General features: G+C 48.6%; 1 long non-coding RNA gene across 2 annotated transcripts in view; it reads right to left on the bottom strand.

Annotated features, from left to right (window-relative positions):
• LOC310831796 overlaps positions 1–15,822 on the bottom strand; it is a 97,711-nt gene extending 81,889 nt beyond the window's left edge. Inside the window, exon 1 of one of the 2 annotated variants that reach the window (XR_014557959.1) lies at positions 15,512–15,822. This is a non-coding gene — a long non-coding RNA (uncharacterized lncRNA). Of the gene's footprint in view, positions 1–10,497; positions 10,810–15,511 lie in introns of those variants that run through there. The other variant, XR_014557960.1, reaches the window with a different exon arrangement.
• Positions 15,823–16,603: the final 781 nt, after the last annotated feature.

The following is a 16,603-nucleotide window of genomic DNA, read 5'->3' on the forward strand; positions in this document are numbered from 1 at the left end:
TTGATAACACTCATACAGCTAGATAACCAAAGACAGAAACAGCCCTCCCTCTTCCGAGGGCGTCTTCTTGCTTTTCCTCCACTTTTTCTCTCTATCTCTTTTCTTTTTTTTCCCCCCTCCTCATAAAGCTGGGCTCAACTTGGCGGGGGTAGCAGAAGAAAAAACAAGAGTAGCGAGGTTTGGATCTTCGATCTGCCATCGAGAAAGCAAAAAAAAAGGAGGAGAGAGATAAAAGAACGTGAAACCTTTTGGGAAGACGAGAGAAGAAAAAGAGCAGCGTTGCACTTATTTAAGAAGGAAAAGCGGGAGAATGACCTGCTCTGCAGGTTATGGCTGGCAGAAGTCACCTATTGCTGAGTTCTGACTATCTGAAATGAGGCATTTCCCTTGGGGGGAAGCAGCTGGTTTACATTCAAATCCCACCCTGAGATACTGGGCTGATGTCTCGCCCTCTTTCTACTGACCAAGTTCTATACTCCTTTTCTGATGCTAAACACCCTTCTTTGGGAAGTGACGTCAACAGGGCTGGCAGCCAATGGGCGGCCTCGCATTCAAATCACCTCTCCTTCCCGCCTCTTTTGCTCTTTCCCTCCCACGCCTCCCCACCCAACACACATTCCGCCCCTTTCCTTTTAGGCAACAATATTTCTTCGAAGTCTGCCATACGTACCCCCAGCCCTCTCTCCCTGCCTGAGTTAAGGCCTGCAACACAACCCTGTGTTGCACACACTTGGCAGCCAGCCCCATTGAAGTGAACGGGGTTTCCTGCAACGCACATTTCCTCTTTTCTGGGGGGCTCAAAGAAACCCACTGCGTGCGTGGGGGTCTTGATTTTGTTCAATGGGGTCTTCCAGTCTAAACCCTGGGTGCCGCAAATTAAGATCACCCCCTTGACTAAGGGTGATCTAGCACCACTTTGTTGGGAGGTGGGGGAGGCCTGGGATTTTGCAGACTCTTGGGGGGGGGGGAATGAAATCAGATCATTTTAAAATCACTGGGGATGGAGAGGATTCTTGCACTCCGGAGCACGAAAGAGGAGCCCTTCTCACGTCCCAGGGCCCGATCCAGCGAATGTTAAGCCCTATGAAGTTCCCTTGAGTTCATTGGGAGAGATTTAGACACTTGCTAAGGGCTGTAGCAAACGTGCCCGATTATGGCCCCTATCCCATACATGTTTAAATCGCCACACTGAGCTATTAGCATGGGGAGGGGAATCTTCTTCTTAGGTTGGAACGCGTAGGACAGCAGTCATGCTTGAGATTCAGTTCCAACGAGTTTTGTGGGATTTTATTTTTATTTTTAGTTATAAATACCCAAACCCCAGCCAATACATCTCTCCTGTTGAAAACTCCCAACATGTAAAGTGTTTAATGTTGTCTGGATTCCTGTCTCCCAACATGTTTTTTTTAAAAAATATATATATAAATAAATAAATTAAAATTAAAGCAGAGACAGTTTCCCTCTTGAAACAAACATGGACATGGCAAAAATGTGTGGGCAGCTGAGTTTGGGGAGCCTAATCGTTCAGTATATTTTCTCCTCTGAACGATGCATTTTTCCCTAGAAGAATTGAAAATGGAAAACAAGTGCTTTGGAAAAAAAAATTCCCCAGTTACGAAATATGAATTATCTCGTATTTTTCTACGGCCTCCAGCCTCTCACTTACAATGCACACACATTGCTGCACGCCCTTGGCTCCAGCACTCTATGAAATAGGCACCACCCAGAATTAGGAGGCGAGATGATTAAAATAAATAAATGGTTTTATCCCTTTTTTCTTCTCGTAAGGCGTCTTTGCTTTGATCTGCTGTGTGTGGAAGACACCCGCCTCACCTTCAGCACCAACGCCTCGCTCCTGAACGGGTTTTAACACACTGGAGCGATCGACAACGAGCGATAGGCAACGTGCTCACAGATCAAACAAAACAGGCATTAGAAGCGATTACTGTCTGAACCGGCATCAGACACAATCTCTCCTCCTATCGGTTTCCAAACGGTCCCCAAACCGAGATCAGATCCGGAAATGCAACGAGAAGCATGTTTGATTGAAAACGAGCAGAGAATGAAGTAGAAGGTTAGAAGCCTGGGCAAGGGAGCGGCACCTAAGGAATTCTAGAATAGAGAATCAAGAGCCTCAGGTCCACCCTTTATTCCGAAATAAAAGTAACATCCAACAGGCCAATGCCAAGCACATTTTCAGTGGCAATCCTATACATGTCTACTCAGAAGACAGGCCTTTTTTAGCTCAATGAGACTTACTTGCAGGCGAGTGCAGGCGGAGGACTGCAGTTTAAATCACAGCAGGTTACTGATCTCAATGCACCAAGGTATATGTTACTCATTTCCACAGAATCCTAGAACTGTAGAGTTGGAAGGGACCACGAGGGCCATATTGTTTAACCCCCTGCAATTCAGGAATCTTTTGCCCAACGTGGGGCTCGAACTCACGACTCTAAGATTAAGAATCTCGTGCTTTACCGACTGAGCTATCCACGCCTAAAAAGCCTTCTAATATCACCTCCAGATCACATTCCCTGCATGGAATTCCAGATTGCTGCTAATCTCAGAAGGCGGCGGGATCTAACTGACTCCACAATCCTGCGCCTATTTACCCAGAGGTAAATCTTACTGTGTTCCCGGAGATTTAGGTTGCGACCCTTAATCCCCTTTTTCCTGTAACTAAAAACCCCGCTTGAATTCCACAGCTTACTTCTGAGGATATCAACTTGTCTCTGGATAGAAATGCACAGGGTTGCGCTGTTATGGAGTGAGTGGGTTTAGGATTGCAAGTCCAAACCGGCTAATATCCAGGCACTAGGCTCACCCTTATGCCACTGGGGCAAGAGAGATCAACAAGATTCTCCACGCACTGGATTCCATTCTAGCGCGCATTCCCAAAAGCAATCCAGCCTTTTCGGATTCTTTTTTTGGAATGTTTGGGAGGGAAACATAGATCTCTGCTTTTAACCATTTTCAAAAGGCTGTCTTTCCTGTTTTCCTATCGCTATGCACACATATAGCAATCTAATAATTAGATAGATTATATTGGGTAAGGGTGTCTTTCTTATCTCCGGGCTCTTGACCTGCACAAAGCACCAATGGATATGATCTAATAGCTTATTCTACTTCAAAAATTAAATCAACATTCTCGCGTGATTTTTCCCCCCTATAAAGATTTTTTTTAATTAAAAAAAAACCTAGCTACAAGGCTAATGGCTAGTTTAATAAACGACCTCGGAAGTAAATTCCTTTGATTTCATCAAAGCTTACTTCCAGGTAATGTTAGGGCTGAAGCTCTAAGGAAACACTAGAGTTCTCTGAATACCCCCGGGGCAAAATCTTTACGCACCGCCTTCCAGGTACAATGGAAAAGGGACCTTAAGGGGCTCTCAGACCATTCCATAGGTCAATCAATACACTTAGACTGAAACTAAGTCACCGAAAATCCTGACTTTGTCAATAAGTCGTAATTTCGGAGGAGGTCCACCAGGTACTGTGTTCTAATTCCAGAACCTTTGAATGAACGGAGGGATTAGATTTCAGGGACGACGCCCTCCGTCTCCATTCCCCCCACCATTTCTTGGAGGAAAATTAGGCTCCTTCACTCTCCCCCACCCTCCGTTTTCTTTTAATTTTGACTCGGAACAAACACGCTTTAAAAACACCGCTCGTCCTTTCCGAAGAGATCCCCCCCCCCACACACACACACACCCGAATGGTACACGCGTTGTTACCGTTTGAAAGGATCTGATTGGGTGGGACTGAGAACGTGTGGATCAAACCGGAGTGAAAGCAGTGAATGGGATCTGACTTCGGATCAGAAGCAGATCTGCAACTCCCTCCCCTCCTCCCACGGCCTAATCCAGTGTATTTGCAAGACAGATTGTTTTAAAGGACTAATCTTGAATTAGATTTCTCTGGACTAGAAGATTGGTGGGAAAGCGGGGGAAAGATACTGAACATTGAGAATTTGGGGTTTTCAAACAAAATCCAAATATTACTGATCCTCTCCCCAGGTCCAGGGGGAATTGTCGTAGATTTTCCTGAAAGAAGGAGGTGTGGTTCTCTTTAGTAAAGGATGATTATCCGTGGCTGGCTAGTAGGTCCCTCCGCTTAGTAGCCATTCCTAAAATTTCACCTTCCCGAATGCCATTTCCCAAATCCTCACACTTCTCTATAGAGTCTTAATGTTCTGCGCCTCCCCTTACATGTTTCCATGAAAATATAAAACCTTTCCGCCTGAGTCCACGTCTGTTGCCCGCAGGGCCCGGCACCTTTGCAGGAGCGAAATATGCGGTGCAATGGTGGGGAGGGGCGTGTTGATGATGCTCTCTCAATTTATTTTATTTTCCGTGTGGGTTGCAAGCGAAGGGAAGGGAAGGCCCATCAAGTTCCGAAGATTTCTAGCGAAAAGACGTTCGGAATGACGTTCTGGGTTCCACGGACATTCTATTCTGGGGTTCGCGATTGAATCAAGGATGGGGAACTGGTGAAACACACACACACACACACACACACACGGGTGTTACTGGACCCCAACTCCCATTAGCGCCAGGCATCGTGGAAAGTGGTCAGGGATGATGGGAAATGTAGTCCAGGAAGGATCTGGAAGGTCACCGGTTCCCTTTCTCGGAATAAAATGAGGCGCCCCCCCCCTCCAACCTGGCCTTGTAGAAACGCGCCGCTCGTTTCTGCCTGTACTGTTGTTGTTGCTTCTCCTCCTGCGTGGAAAACAGAAGCAGGCATCTCAAGGCCAAGCGCGCGATATTTCCTCCAGCGCCTGAACAGGATGACCGTAAAACATGCAAGGAAAATCCTTGCATTCATTATTTCTCTGTGCGCAAATACGCAGAAGCCACTTGGACGAGCTGATTTCTGCCCCCCCGCCCCCGCTCCATCACACAGGTAGCTTGCAAGCTAGGCAGACGATTCGATAACCTAAATCCAGAACCGATAGGTTCTGCCACAGTCAGAGTGTCTCAGCCTTTAAGGTACTACAAGACTCTGTTTTTGCTGCAACCCTCAGACATGGCTACCCCTCTGCAAGCATGCTAAATCTAAAACGTTGTCGTTACCATTAAGTGTGTGTGTGTGTGTGTGTGTGTGTGTGTGTGTGTCACACACACAGAGAGAGAATGGCGTAAAACACCTATATCGAGCCTATTGCGGAGTATTGACTTGTCTCCTCTTGTCAATATTCTATGCATCTGCCCGTGCAGTTGAACAGTATGTTTCAAATCGATGCTAAATGCCACAGGATCTCTCCGCTATGGGGAATGGCTGTTCTACGTGTGCGTTGAATCCTGATAAAACAGATTTGTTAGCTGAGTGGGTGTTGGAAATAAAGAAAGAAAGAAGATATGTGTGGATGGATAGATAGAATATTGATAGGACAGAGAGAGGGGGTGAACGACGGGTAAAAAGAGGGGAGGGAGAGATGAAGGGAAGGAAATAAGGAATTTTAATATAATCTAAATAAATCAAATAATCCCTGGATCAAACCACTATTTCCAGAGGGGGGCTTCGAATCCACGGAACATGAAGAAGGAAAGGAACCAAGGAAAGCAAGAGGCGACCGGATCCTGCTTTTGCCTGGTGCCAAGCTACTAGCCAGCCTGGCCAAGCAGTCGTTCCTGCCCCATTTCTGTCCAGCACTTTCCTTTCAAACCCCCACCATCATTCAGCAGGTAGGCTAGCTCTGGCCAGGCCCGGGAAAGTCATACCAGCAGCCTTGGGCCTAACGTGCTGGTGCTGTCTCGCGTAACGGATCCTCCGAGAGGCTTTTGGAAACTGGGAGCACGCCAGCCTTCCCGCAACTCCAATGAGAGGTCTCCTCCCTCGGGTCTCCGGGTGGGAAAATGCGGTTGGGTACTAACTCTGCCGCGGAACACAATTCCCTACTTCTCCACCGGCTGCCCAAGAATGAAACGTTGCTTAAATCCGAGGGCGAAGGCACTGGCCAAGGTGCTGGAAACTAGCTTCCCTTAACGTGCCTTCGTTGCCGCCACATATTTGCATCATCTGCTCACCATCTCTCCCCCACTCGCCTCTTGCAAAATAAAATAAAATCTCTTTATGCCCCCTCCGCTCCCTCCTTTCTAATACAATGGGAAATTTTCTGGTAAGGGACAGTAAACAAATAGCAAAATCGTGCATCAGGTTACATAATAAGAAATTCTTCCCCAACCTTAAAAAAAGAAAATACTAATCTAGGTATAATCCGCCTCTGGCTAGAGCTATTTGTAACGGATGGAAAATGAACGGTCCCCTATTAAATAAATATTTTTCCCCTCCTCGGAAATTATAAAAGATGAAGAAAACTTCCAGAGCGGTGGCAACCCTCTTAGTGTGTTGTTGCAGAGGGTCTGGTGCCATCTTAAAGACTGAAACTGCACCCCTAAACCCACTTATCTGGGAGTAAGCCCCACTGAACTTGGGAGGTGTACTTCTGATTAGAAATGTATAGGATTCCACTCTAACAAATCGATTCAGACTCGTTCACTCTTCCACCAGATCATCAAAGCTAGATGCAATTCGACTCTAATTGAAATAACAAGTCACAGCTATTGGCTGTTTTACAAGGATTGTATTTAAGGTGGTTGCCAACCTTCCCGAAGAGGGCTGCAGACTTTCTTTATTTTCCCTGGCCTCCAAGACTTTGGTAGACTGCAGGGTGCCAGTCTAACAAGGCCCAACTCGGATCCATCAAGCGTCAGTACAAAGACAGAGTGTCCTGGCTGGAGCCACGTCACCGCCATCCCCTACCTAGGAGTAGTAGGTGGGAGAAGATTTCAAGCGCGCCACTAAATCCAAAAGGCATCTTTCAAATTCCCTCCTACACCTCAGACGCGTAGCTGAGCCCGATTCTGGGAGGTGAAGAATGGCTCTTCATCCAGCCCAAGAGGAGAGCAATGGGTGGAAGGCGGAGAGGAGATACAGGGATGAAAATGAGGGCAAAGAGAAAGAGAGAGAGGAAAGAATCTACAACCCCACTTTCTGGGACTGTGCCCCCCCCCCCGCAGCCAGTGTGGCTGCTCTGAAGTGAACGGGTCCGTGTTGGAAGACTGGACGGGTCAGATCTTTCCAATACTGGAATGCCATTCAGGAGAAATGCTCCCCATCCCTATAGCTGTGAAATGGGCCTAGGGGGCATAAGCTTTGGCTCCCTTCTAACAGAGTGAGCTTTGTGCTCCTGCAAAGGGATGCTTTAAATGTGGGGATTTAAGGGTGGCGGGGAGAGGGAGGCGTGGGGAGGGGAGGGAGGAAATCGCGTGGAAGTCCCAACAGGGAGCCATGTAACACGGCTGTCTGTCTGTCGGTGCGCTGGTGCAGAAAAGGCAGGCCGAGCTCGCAGTCGCCGGGGCCGCAGGCTCGCAGGGGGAGCAGGCTCGGCAGCTACCACGCTCACATGGCGGCCTCCAGATTTCCCCAGTGATATTTCTCCATTCCACCCCTCTCCCTCCCTCCCTCCAGCATGCTTACACAACCCCCCTAGGCTGACTGTGTTCTACACCGTGTCGTTATTTCAACGCCCAAAAGCACAACAGAGAGAGAGACGCACACCAGAGTAGGTTTTTTTAGCGTGGCAAAATCATAACACACACACAGAGAGAGAGAGAGAGAGATCGTGCCTGGATTTACTGAGATGAGCATTTTTAAAAAGGGTCACAACCAGCCAGCTAGAAAGAATCGTAGCCCCAACCTTGCCGCACTCGCTTTCCAAGACATTCAAAATTAAAGAAGCCCTCCTGCTCTCCTCTTCTGAAAGAAAGAAAGAAAGAAAGAAAGAAAGAAAGAAGAAAACTACACACATCATCTCTCGAGGCCTTCCCCCTTTTTTATGCCTGAGCATGTCTGACGTCAGGTCTTCTTTAATTAGGGGAAAGTTATTTTTAGCCAACCTCGAATAACCACACACACGCTTCTTTGCTCGGTGGGCTCAGTCAGGTGAATCTCCTGGTTTGTGCTGGGTCCCCTCACCTCTCTCTTTGCCAACTCCGAACCGCAGATCCTGAAGGGTTCGGAGGGGGGTATTTTGGGAGAAATAAGAAGCAGGCTGGTTGAGGAAAGTAAGGGAGGTGAACTGGGAAGCCTCGCTTTGCCGAGTAATTAAGAATCCCATCATGAGCGGTGTAAACGCGGCCGCTCCAGAAACGGAGTAGAAAGCTGAGGGAGAGAGGAGGGCCAGAGTGTGTTTGTTTTTCTCTTTATACTGCCTTCCAAACAAGCGTCGGGGAGTGAGGGGACCGTGATCTAGACAGGAATCCGTGTCCTTTGAACGTCTGGCCTGTTTTGAGGGGCACAACTTAAATTATCATATGCTATATCCCCAGGCACACGCTCAAGGCTGAGGCCTAATGGGTGGAAGTCATTCTAATTCACTATTATTATTTTAATTGACTCTGAAAAATAAGAGGAAGAAAAGGAAGGTAAGGAAGGAGAAACGACGCCTAATAAAATGCAAAGGCAATAAATCCCGACGCACTTGCATTCGCTGCTACCTAGATATCAATGCAGCGGCTGTAACTTGCGATAGATATATCTAAGTTCCGCCCGCCCCCCACGTTAGTTAGGGTTTCTGCCTCCAATAACAGAAAATTAAAGGATTCATTCTTAGTGGCTGTCCTCATTTCGGTAATGTCTGATAAGCAATACTTCTAAATGGGATGCTCTCTAACTCTGTTTTCAAGGCCAGACATCATGTAAAAAGTGTAATTGTTGTTGTGGTTATCATTATCATTCTCTCAAAAATATCCACCGTAAGCCTGGGATATTTGAAATCCGTTTGTCTTAAATATATATAAATATTTTGCACCATGGGCATCGAAACACTACAAAACCCATTTTGTTTGTTAAGAGCATTTGCAATATTAACCATCCCATGCAAATCGCACACGCTCACCACAAACCCACGGGCCCTTCGAAAAGAACAAAGCCTTTTGAAATAACTGGTGGATGAAGAATCTTTCGAATGCCCTCCGCGTAAATAATAGTCTCAGAAGTGGCTTTTACAATAGCGAGCATTTGGGAGAAGTGGATCGATACCTTTCTAAGGTTTGGTAAGGACCAGCTCAGAGCAACTCAGTAACTATGTGAATGTCCAAGAAACCAACAACTCGTCCCCTCGTTTCTATCGCGCATCTTGGAAACAAATCCATAAACGTGGAAAATAAGCCTGAAACTTAAGGCCGTCCCCAACAGTGGGCCGACTGAGGCAGCTGCCTCGGGTGGTAGATTCGTGACAAAAGACATCAAAAAATGATGCATTATTAATATAATTATTATGTAATAATAATTTAATATAATTATTATTTACCAGTACCATCATCGATAGTGTTAGTGCATTTATTACTTTCTGCTGTTAGTGTTGTTATTAAATGCCGGCGATGAACTTCAAGGCCTCCTCGCAACACTTTTAGTTCCAACAGCCCAAGAACCGAAGATAGACGCACAGTAGACTCTCAGAATGCCTTGACATGGCAAAGGGTGGTAGCTAACTTAGCATTACTCAGAGTAGACCCATTTAAAGCAATGAACCTCAGGTAGTTCATCCTCACTCACTTTGATGGCTCTACACACCCAGCAGGACTAGCGTTGGCTACAACCCATATGCTATCAAGGGATACCTTTAATCTGGGACTGCGGGAAGACGCCACCGCCACCACGCTCCTCAACGGCAGCGTAACGCAGCTACCCGATCCACCCGCGCGCAAGTACAATCCAAGCAAGCTTTACTCGGGAGCCAATAATCACGCACGGCGCGCAGCGCGTAAGGGGATGGCAGCCTCGAACAATTCCACCCACCCCTGGTTCCTTTGGCTCCCCTCGCCTTCACGTGCGCAACATCCCAAGACCCCAGCTACTTCCCAAAGCCATGGATGCCTACCTATTTAAAGCTTTTTCCAGCGGGTGGGAGCAAAAACACACTGGCACGCAGACCCGGCTTTGTCAAAATCCAAAGCTTGCAACCAAGGAAGGTCTGGGAGGACTTCTCCCGGCACCCTCTTCCTTCTTCCCGAGCGCCTTCTTCTCTCTTCCCCGCGTTCCCACGATCTTACTTCCCTTCCCCAAACCTGCAATTCACACGTGCTCATCTTCCTTTCCTTCTTTGCCTCGTTTGCTTATTCAAAGCAGCAAAGGAAGATCAACTTTCTCTTACAGAAGGGGGGGGAGAGATATTTCTTCCCTCCCCCGGCACCCTCGATCGTTCCCAAATCCGTTCCCCTTCTGCCCCCCCCACCCCCCTCAAAACGCCAGCACCCCCCTGAACGCCCCCCCACCTCACGCCAGACGCTGTTTCAAAGGCGAGCAGCGCCATCACTCCATAGCCGTCTCCACCGCCTCTAACCCAACCGAATCCCCATCTCTCTTTTCTACGATGGTGGGCCCAAAAACCCACAGCCTTTAACGCCTTCCCCCGTGGTTGTGGGGGAGCGAGAGAAAAGAAAGGCAGGCAGGCAGGATTCTCGGCGAAGAGCAAGCAAGATCAGCACTTACACGCGGCAGCTCCAAGCACGGGTGATGGAGAAGGCAGGCAGGCAGACAGGCAGAAGAAATCCGTGGCCAAGAAAATAACAAAAATAATAATAATAAAAAGGAGAAGAAGAAGGGGCGAAAGGCGATTGGAGCTGCTGCGTAGCTTATTTTCCAGCCGAGGATGATCCACGGTTTCCGTCTCGCTGTGTGGGCCTTCTTGGCCGGCCCCCCTTTCCCCCTTCTGGCTCTGAGGGAGCGGAGAGAGGGGTGGGGAGGAGGGGGATTTAAGAGAAGGAGGGCGCCTCTAGCTGGGCTTCCTTCCGCGCGCCCAGCCAGCTCCTCTTAGCTCCAAAAGCTCTGGTCGTTTTCCAAGAAAGCCTGGTCTGCTGGCAGGCTGGGTGACGTCAGAGCAGCAGCGTCTTACTCGAGCCAATCAGGGGCGGCTGGAGGAGGAGGAGGAGGAAGAGGAGGAGGGGGAGAAGCGAGGAGGAGGGGGGAGGGGGCGCTTGGCCAGCCATCTCCACCGAGCAGAAATCTCATCCTGCCCTCCCTCTCTCAGCCTGTAATTAAGACTCCGGTGGAGCTCCAATTAAAAAGGGAAAGTGGCTTGTGGCTGGGCGGGGAGGGGGAGAGGGAGTCCATTCTGATAGGCTTGCATAAGGACGGCCTTTTGAAAACAGCTCAGGCAGGCTTAGAAGAAGAAAACCAACACTATACCCGCCCACCTGCCCCACCAGCCCCCCACCAGTCCTTAAACCCTCCTGGATAGGGGAATGACCAACGGGGTGGAATTCTGGGCAAGTAAAAGAGGCGGGTTTTTGGGGGGGGATGTTTGGTTTTGCTGCATTCTTTGCAGGGCGTTGATAGAAGGTATTGTGGAACTGGGGGTAATGGGGTTTGCTGAGCAGACCCCCAAGTCTTTCCGCATCTTGGGATGGGGGATTGAGTAGAAGAAAAAGTATTGGAGCGGGAAGGATATTGATCATAGCCTATTTGACATAACTGATATTTTTGTGACAGTGGTTAGGTGACCCTCTCTCTCTTCCCCTCCTTGTTGCCTTTATAGCCACCCATACATCCTGTCTGTCTGTCTGTCTGTCTGTCTGTCTGTTAATTCTCCTGATGATAGATGGGATGCGCGCCATAGGTCGGTAACCAGATGGGCAGATATGGCAAACCAGAGGAACAGCTCGCGGGCACGTTGGATTTGCACCTGGATTCTGGGAAAACCTCTTTCCCCACCCCACATTTCCAAACCCAGAGAGGCTCCCTCCCCAACTTCACCCCCCCCCCCACGGTGGGATCTGAAAGCCAGGGAGGAAGGGGGTCGTCCTAGAGACCCTCTTCTCTACTGGCCCCTCGCTTTCTCCGCTTGCCTCTCTCTCCATACCACTCTTTGCCCACCGTGGTTACCTTGCCTCGGGCGCTGTCCAAATGCTGAAACCCAGCCCGGCTTTTTCCCAGCCTGCTTTCTCCTTCCGTCGCGTGGATCAACCTTCCCCCTCTACCTGTCTCTCCATCCCATTCCAAGCGAATTAGGGGCCTTGAAGAGGCCAGGGAAAGACCAGCTCTCTATCCGAGATCGGGCAACTTCGCCCTCCTCTGCAGCGAGGTAGAAGGGTGGGAGGCTGCGGTAGTAAAGCGAGGGGGAGTAACGGGGAGGTGAAGACTCCCCCTCCCCTCCCTCGCCCCCTCCCCTTCCCCCGCCCTCTCCCTCTGTCGTCTGCTTCCCAGGACCGCCGAAGCCGCGGGGGAGGTCTTGCCGCCTGAACTTGCCAGCGGGGTCTACCCCATCCATCAAAATCCAGACAGACAGACAGGCCAAGTTCATGAGCAATCAGTTTAACCCCTTGCAGGCCATTCCTGTGTTGCGCTGGAACAGACGACACCCCACCCCCCCACCCCAATAAAACCGACGGTGCGAGGCGGTGCTGTGTTTAGGTGAATGTGGGCGTGTGGACGTCTGAATTGGAATTCGAGCCTTAAATCAGTTCCTTCCCGTTTTGTTTCTCTTCTCTCTCTCGTCTTGATTCCACGTCTCCCCCCGCCCCGTGCTTTCATTAGCCTCGAGCAACTCTAGTCGCTGTCTTATTTATTTATGTATTTGGATCCCCTCCCTTTTTTATAGTAATTGCAGCTGCACTCCTATAGCCACTTATCTGGTCATAAGGCCCACTTCATAGGACTTACTTCTGAGTAGACCTGTCTAAGCTAGCACTGTACACCTGTTATTATTATTTTATCTCCAAACCTCTTGTTTCTCTTTCCTGCTCAGCCTTCTGTTATGTAATGAATTTATTTTCCATATGCACACAAAAAATAATCTGCATTTTTCTGTATGCTTCGCTTAAAAAATTATTATTATTATTTAACCAACCGTTGCTTCTGCAACTCTTTTCTCTGGGCCATTAATGTTTCCCAACTTGCGACTGTAGACTCAATCTGTATTATACACACACACACACACACACACACACACACACATGCATATACATATATACATATATATGTATATATATGTGTATGTATATATGTATGTATAGATAGATATATAAATATACGATCACACAACACGGGGTAATAAAGAGGCGCTATGGTATAAAACGTTGAAACCACAAGAACAGGTATTCAAACCTAGCAGTAACCAAACTTCGGAAGAGGCAGCTATACAATAGATGGGATAGCTACAAAAATCTTGCTGATCGCTTCGGATTTCTGAACGGGAAAATACAAATTCCCATTTAGAAGATGCTCCGAGTATCACTGCGCTCTCTTAGAAAACACCAGGCCCTGCCACGATTTCTGTCTCATTTTGCTTTATGACAAAGGGTCGTATTTTATTTTTTAAAAAAATAATAAATAAATATTTTTTTAAAAAAAATAAAAATAAAAGCAACAACAGCAAATGACATCCTTCCTTTCCCCCGGAAGTATCTGAGATAGCGTTGTGTGGGTTAGATTTAAACTCTCTGCGCGAAAGGACGAGCACTGAAAAATCATTGCGTAACTGCGGAGGAAACGTCAGCCAGCAGTTAAGAGAAAATAATAGTAATAATCCCCTTCCCGACCTACTGCCGTCTCTCCGTGGCTGAGTTTATTTGCCCTAACAATTAATTCGCCAGAGACGAACTTTTCACGTTAACAGCGCTTCTTTATTTGGAAACCTTCGCGTTTCCTATTGAATTAGCTTTGCTCCGTTGGCGCTGAAATGAAGACGCCGAACCAACTTTTTGCCCGGAGTATTTTCTCACCAGCGCAAAGAAAAGTCCCTCTCTAGCTTCCCCCTCCCTCTTCCCCCCGTACATTTCTTTTCTTTCATTTTTCTTTCTCTCTCTCCCTCTCTCTCTCTCTCATTCATTATTTCTTTTTCTCCTCCTTCTCCTTCTTCTTTTTTAATTCAACCACCCGGGGGGTGGACGTGCCTGGCAGTTCAACTACTTCCAACCCCTTTTGTCCCGCCCGCCCCGGGGGCTCCATTGTCGCCCGATTGAGTGAAGTTTCTGCCAAGGCAACTTTCCAATGGTGACCATGGTGCGGCGGGTGTGTGCTGTGTGTCTGGGTGTGTTTAAAGGCACACACCACCGGGGACCTCGAGCCCGAGGAGTCGGCGTGTGTGTATGTGTCTGCGTGGGTCGACCTTTGCTTGTAAAACTGCTCTGTGCTTTCCGAAAGGGAATAGTTGAGCGTTGCAGGAAACAATTCGCTTTGGGATTGCGTGTGTGTAATCTGTTTAGATATTGATATAGACACACAAGCACACATAACAGATAAGAAAGTCATAAAGTCAGGGCTGGGTGTGCAATCTTCCTATTTTTATTGCAAGGGGTGTACTCTGCTAAACTCACAAAAGGAAGGATAATATCCAACTAATATATCATAGTTTCTATACACATCCACACAGAGTCCAGGGCAGAGCTGGTCCAGCCCACTACGTTATCTAGTGCGCCAGGAATCTACTACCACCAGACTAACATCTCTGAGGACGATGGGGAGAAAATTCACGAGTTATCTGCTTCTCACGGTCAACCAAACCCTCTCAGTCCTCAACCTCTTTCCCTAGCCCCCATACGAGTGAATGAACATTTCCTCCATGTCCTCCCTTGTGTGAAAAGGAGAATATCGGACTGCGATCCGGATTAACGGTGTGCAAATAAGACTCCCAGCCTTAAAAAAAACAAAAAAAAAAACAAATTGCTGTCCCTCGCCTTTCCCCTTGCTCCATACGAAGCACGGAGAGTTCATATGGAGCTGAGGGAAAGGGCTCCCATATATACCTTACATCCCAATTTTAAAAGCGGGTCTATACTCTTTTTTTTCAATCAATCAATCAAAATCCTAAAGGAGGAAATTACTATATTGTCCCTTCTCCTTCCTGCATACAAGGTGCTGTAAAGTCTTTCCACAATCTCAAACACACAGATAATAAGTTTTTGCCTAAGAGAGCTGGCCTTCATCTATGGAGAAGGAGAGGGGCACCCTCCCCCTTCCTAAAAAAAACCTAGAAGTGGCCGACTAAAATGTGCCGATGAGTTGCCCAGAGCCAGGATCCAGAAGGGTGTGTAGCTAGAAAACTCTTCTTGACAATCCAGACAGAGTCAGTCAACAACCTTAGAATGGCTTGTGTTTCACACTCACACACCCGCGCATGCACAAACACACAAGCGTGTGTGTGTGTGTGTGTATTCCACACCCCCTCCTCTAAATCCTAAGACTCCCTAAACGGAAGGAAGGAAGACACGTGTCCGGGGCCACTGCGGCAGCCCAAGTCAATTTCAGACAGTAAAAGGTCAGAAATTCCACTACAGGACTTGTGATTTGTTGTGGTGGGGAAAGCCCCCACCCCCCACCCCCCACCATCATCATTTATATTCCAGGTTGAAAATTTAGCCTTCTTCTGTACCCCCCAAGACAAACTCCCCCAGATCTCCGCAGCTCCTTAGCCAAGAACCCTTCTAAAAAGAAAGAAATGAAGAGTCATTTTCTCTCTACTGTCTCTTAAGCAAACGCCACGCAATAGGAACCGCGATGACCTTACCTTGCCGGAGAGGACATGGCGACCCCGTCCGCTTTGCTGGGTCTCAGCTCTCGATCTCTCTTCCTGGGAGGGGGTGTCCCCTGAGCGCTCCCCCTCCCACAAATGGAGGGTCCTTTTTAGAGCTCCCTCCCTGCGCTCCTCCGTCTCTGTGTCTCTCTGTGCAACTGAAGCTCCGTCGCTCGTCTCCCGAGCAGAACAACGAAGGCTGATTTCCCCCCACCGCCCCTCTTCCCTCCTCACCTCAGAGGGAGGCGGGAGGACGAGGAGGACTGCGGGGAAATGTCATTTTAGGATGTGGGAAGCCTGTAAGCAGGGGCCATGTGGGGCCAGAGCACCCCACGTAGGTCTATACGTCACCTATAAAAAGCCCCCGGAGCCTCCTTTCCTCCGAGGCTCCTGGCTCTTGATGCTCGCCTAATAAATATATGAATATCTATAATAACAAGCCTCGTCGCTCTTTTTCCTTTTCTTATAAGAATAAATGGGGGAGAGAAATAACTTACAGACTTGTGCTGAGGAAGGAAGAGAGGCAGAGGTTGGGTGAGTGATGGGGAACATCGCTGAAATATTTGGGGTGGGAGGAGAGGGGCAGTAGTTGGCGTCCAAGGATGGAGGGTCCGCAGACTTGGGGGAAAGTTTGGAAAGAGAAAAGGGAGAGGAATCCCAAGTCCTCGAAAAGGCAGGAAGAGGCGGCATGGGACGCAAAAGGCGGAGAGGGGAACTAGGTGGGGGAAACTCTCAAGCATGGGGGGTTTCTCTCTTTGCCCCACCGAGAGAGAGAGAAGGGGGTCTCCGTCCATCGAGGGGTTTATTCCAGCCCCCTAGTAGCCTAGTCTGAAGAACCACCGCGAGAAAGCTGCCCCGTTCTCATTCCAGCCCTGCCAATCGAGTTTTGGCAAAGCGAGCGAGGCGGCGTCCACACGCTCCGCTGGACTGGATTGCGGAGCAAGATGCGGAGCGAGGCTTCTTCTGCGGCCGCCGCCGCCTTCCGGAGCTCGCACTCGCCTGTCCGGTTGGGGCGCTGCTAATGCGAATAAATCCACAGCCCCCTGCTTGCCCCCTAACCTCCGCTCCCCCTTTCCAGTAGTCCAG

Source organism: Podarcis gaigeae (assembly GCF_964106915.1).
Source record: "Podarcis gaigeae genome assembly, chromosome: 14".
Taxonomy (NCBI): Eukaryota; Metazoa; Chordata; class Lepidosauria; order Squamata; family Lacertidae; genus Podarcis; species Podarcis gaigeae.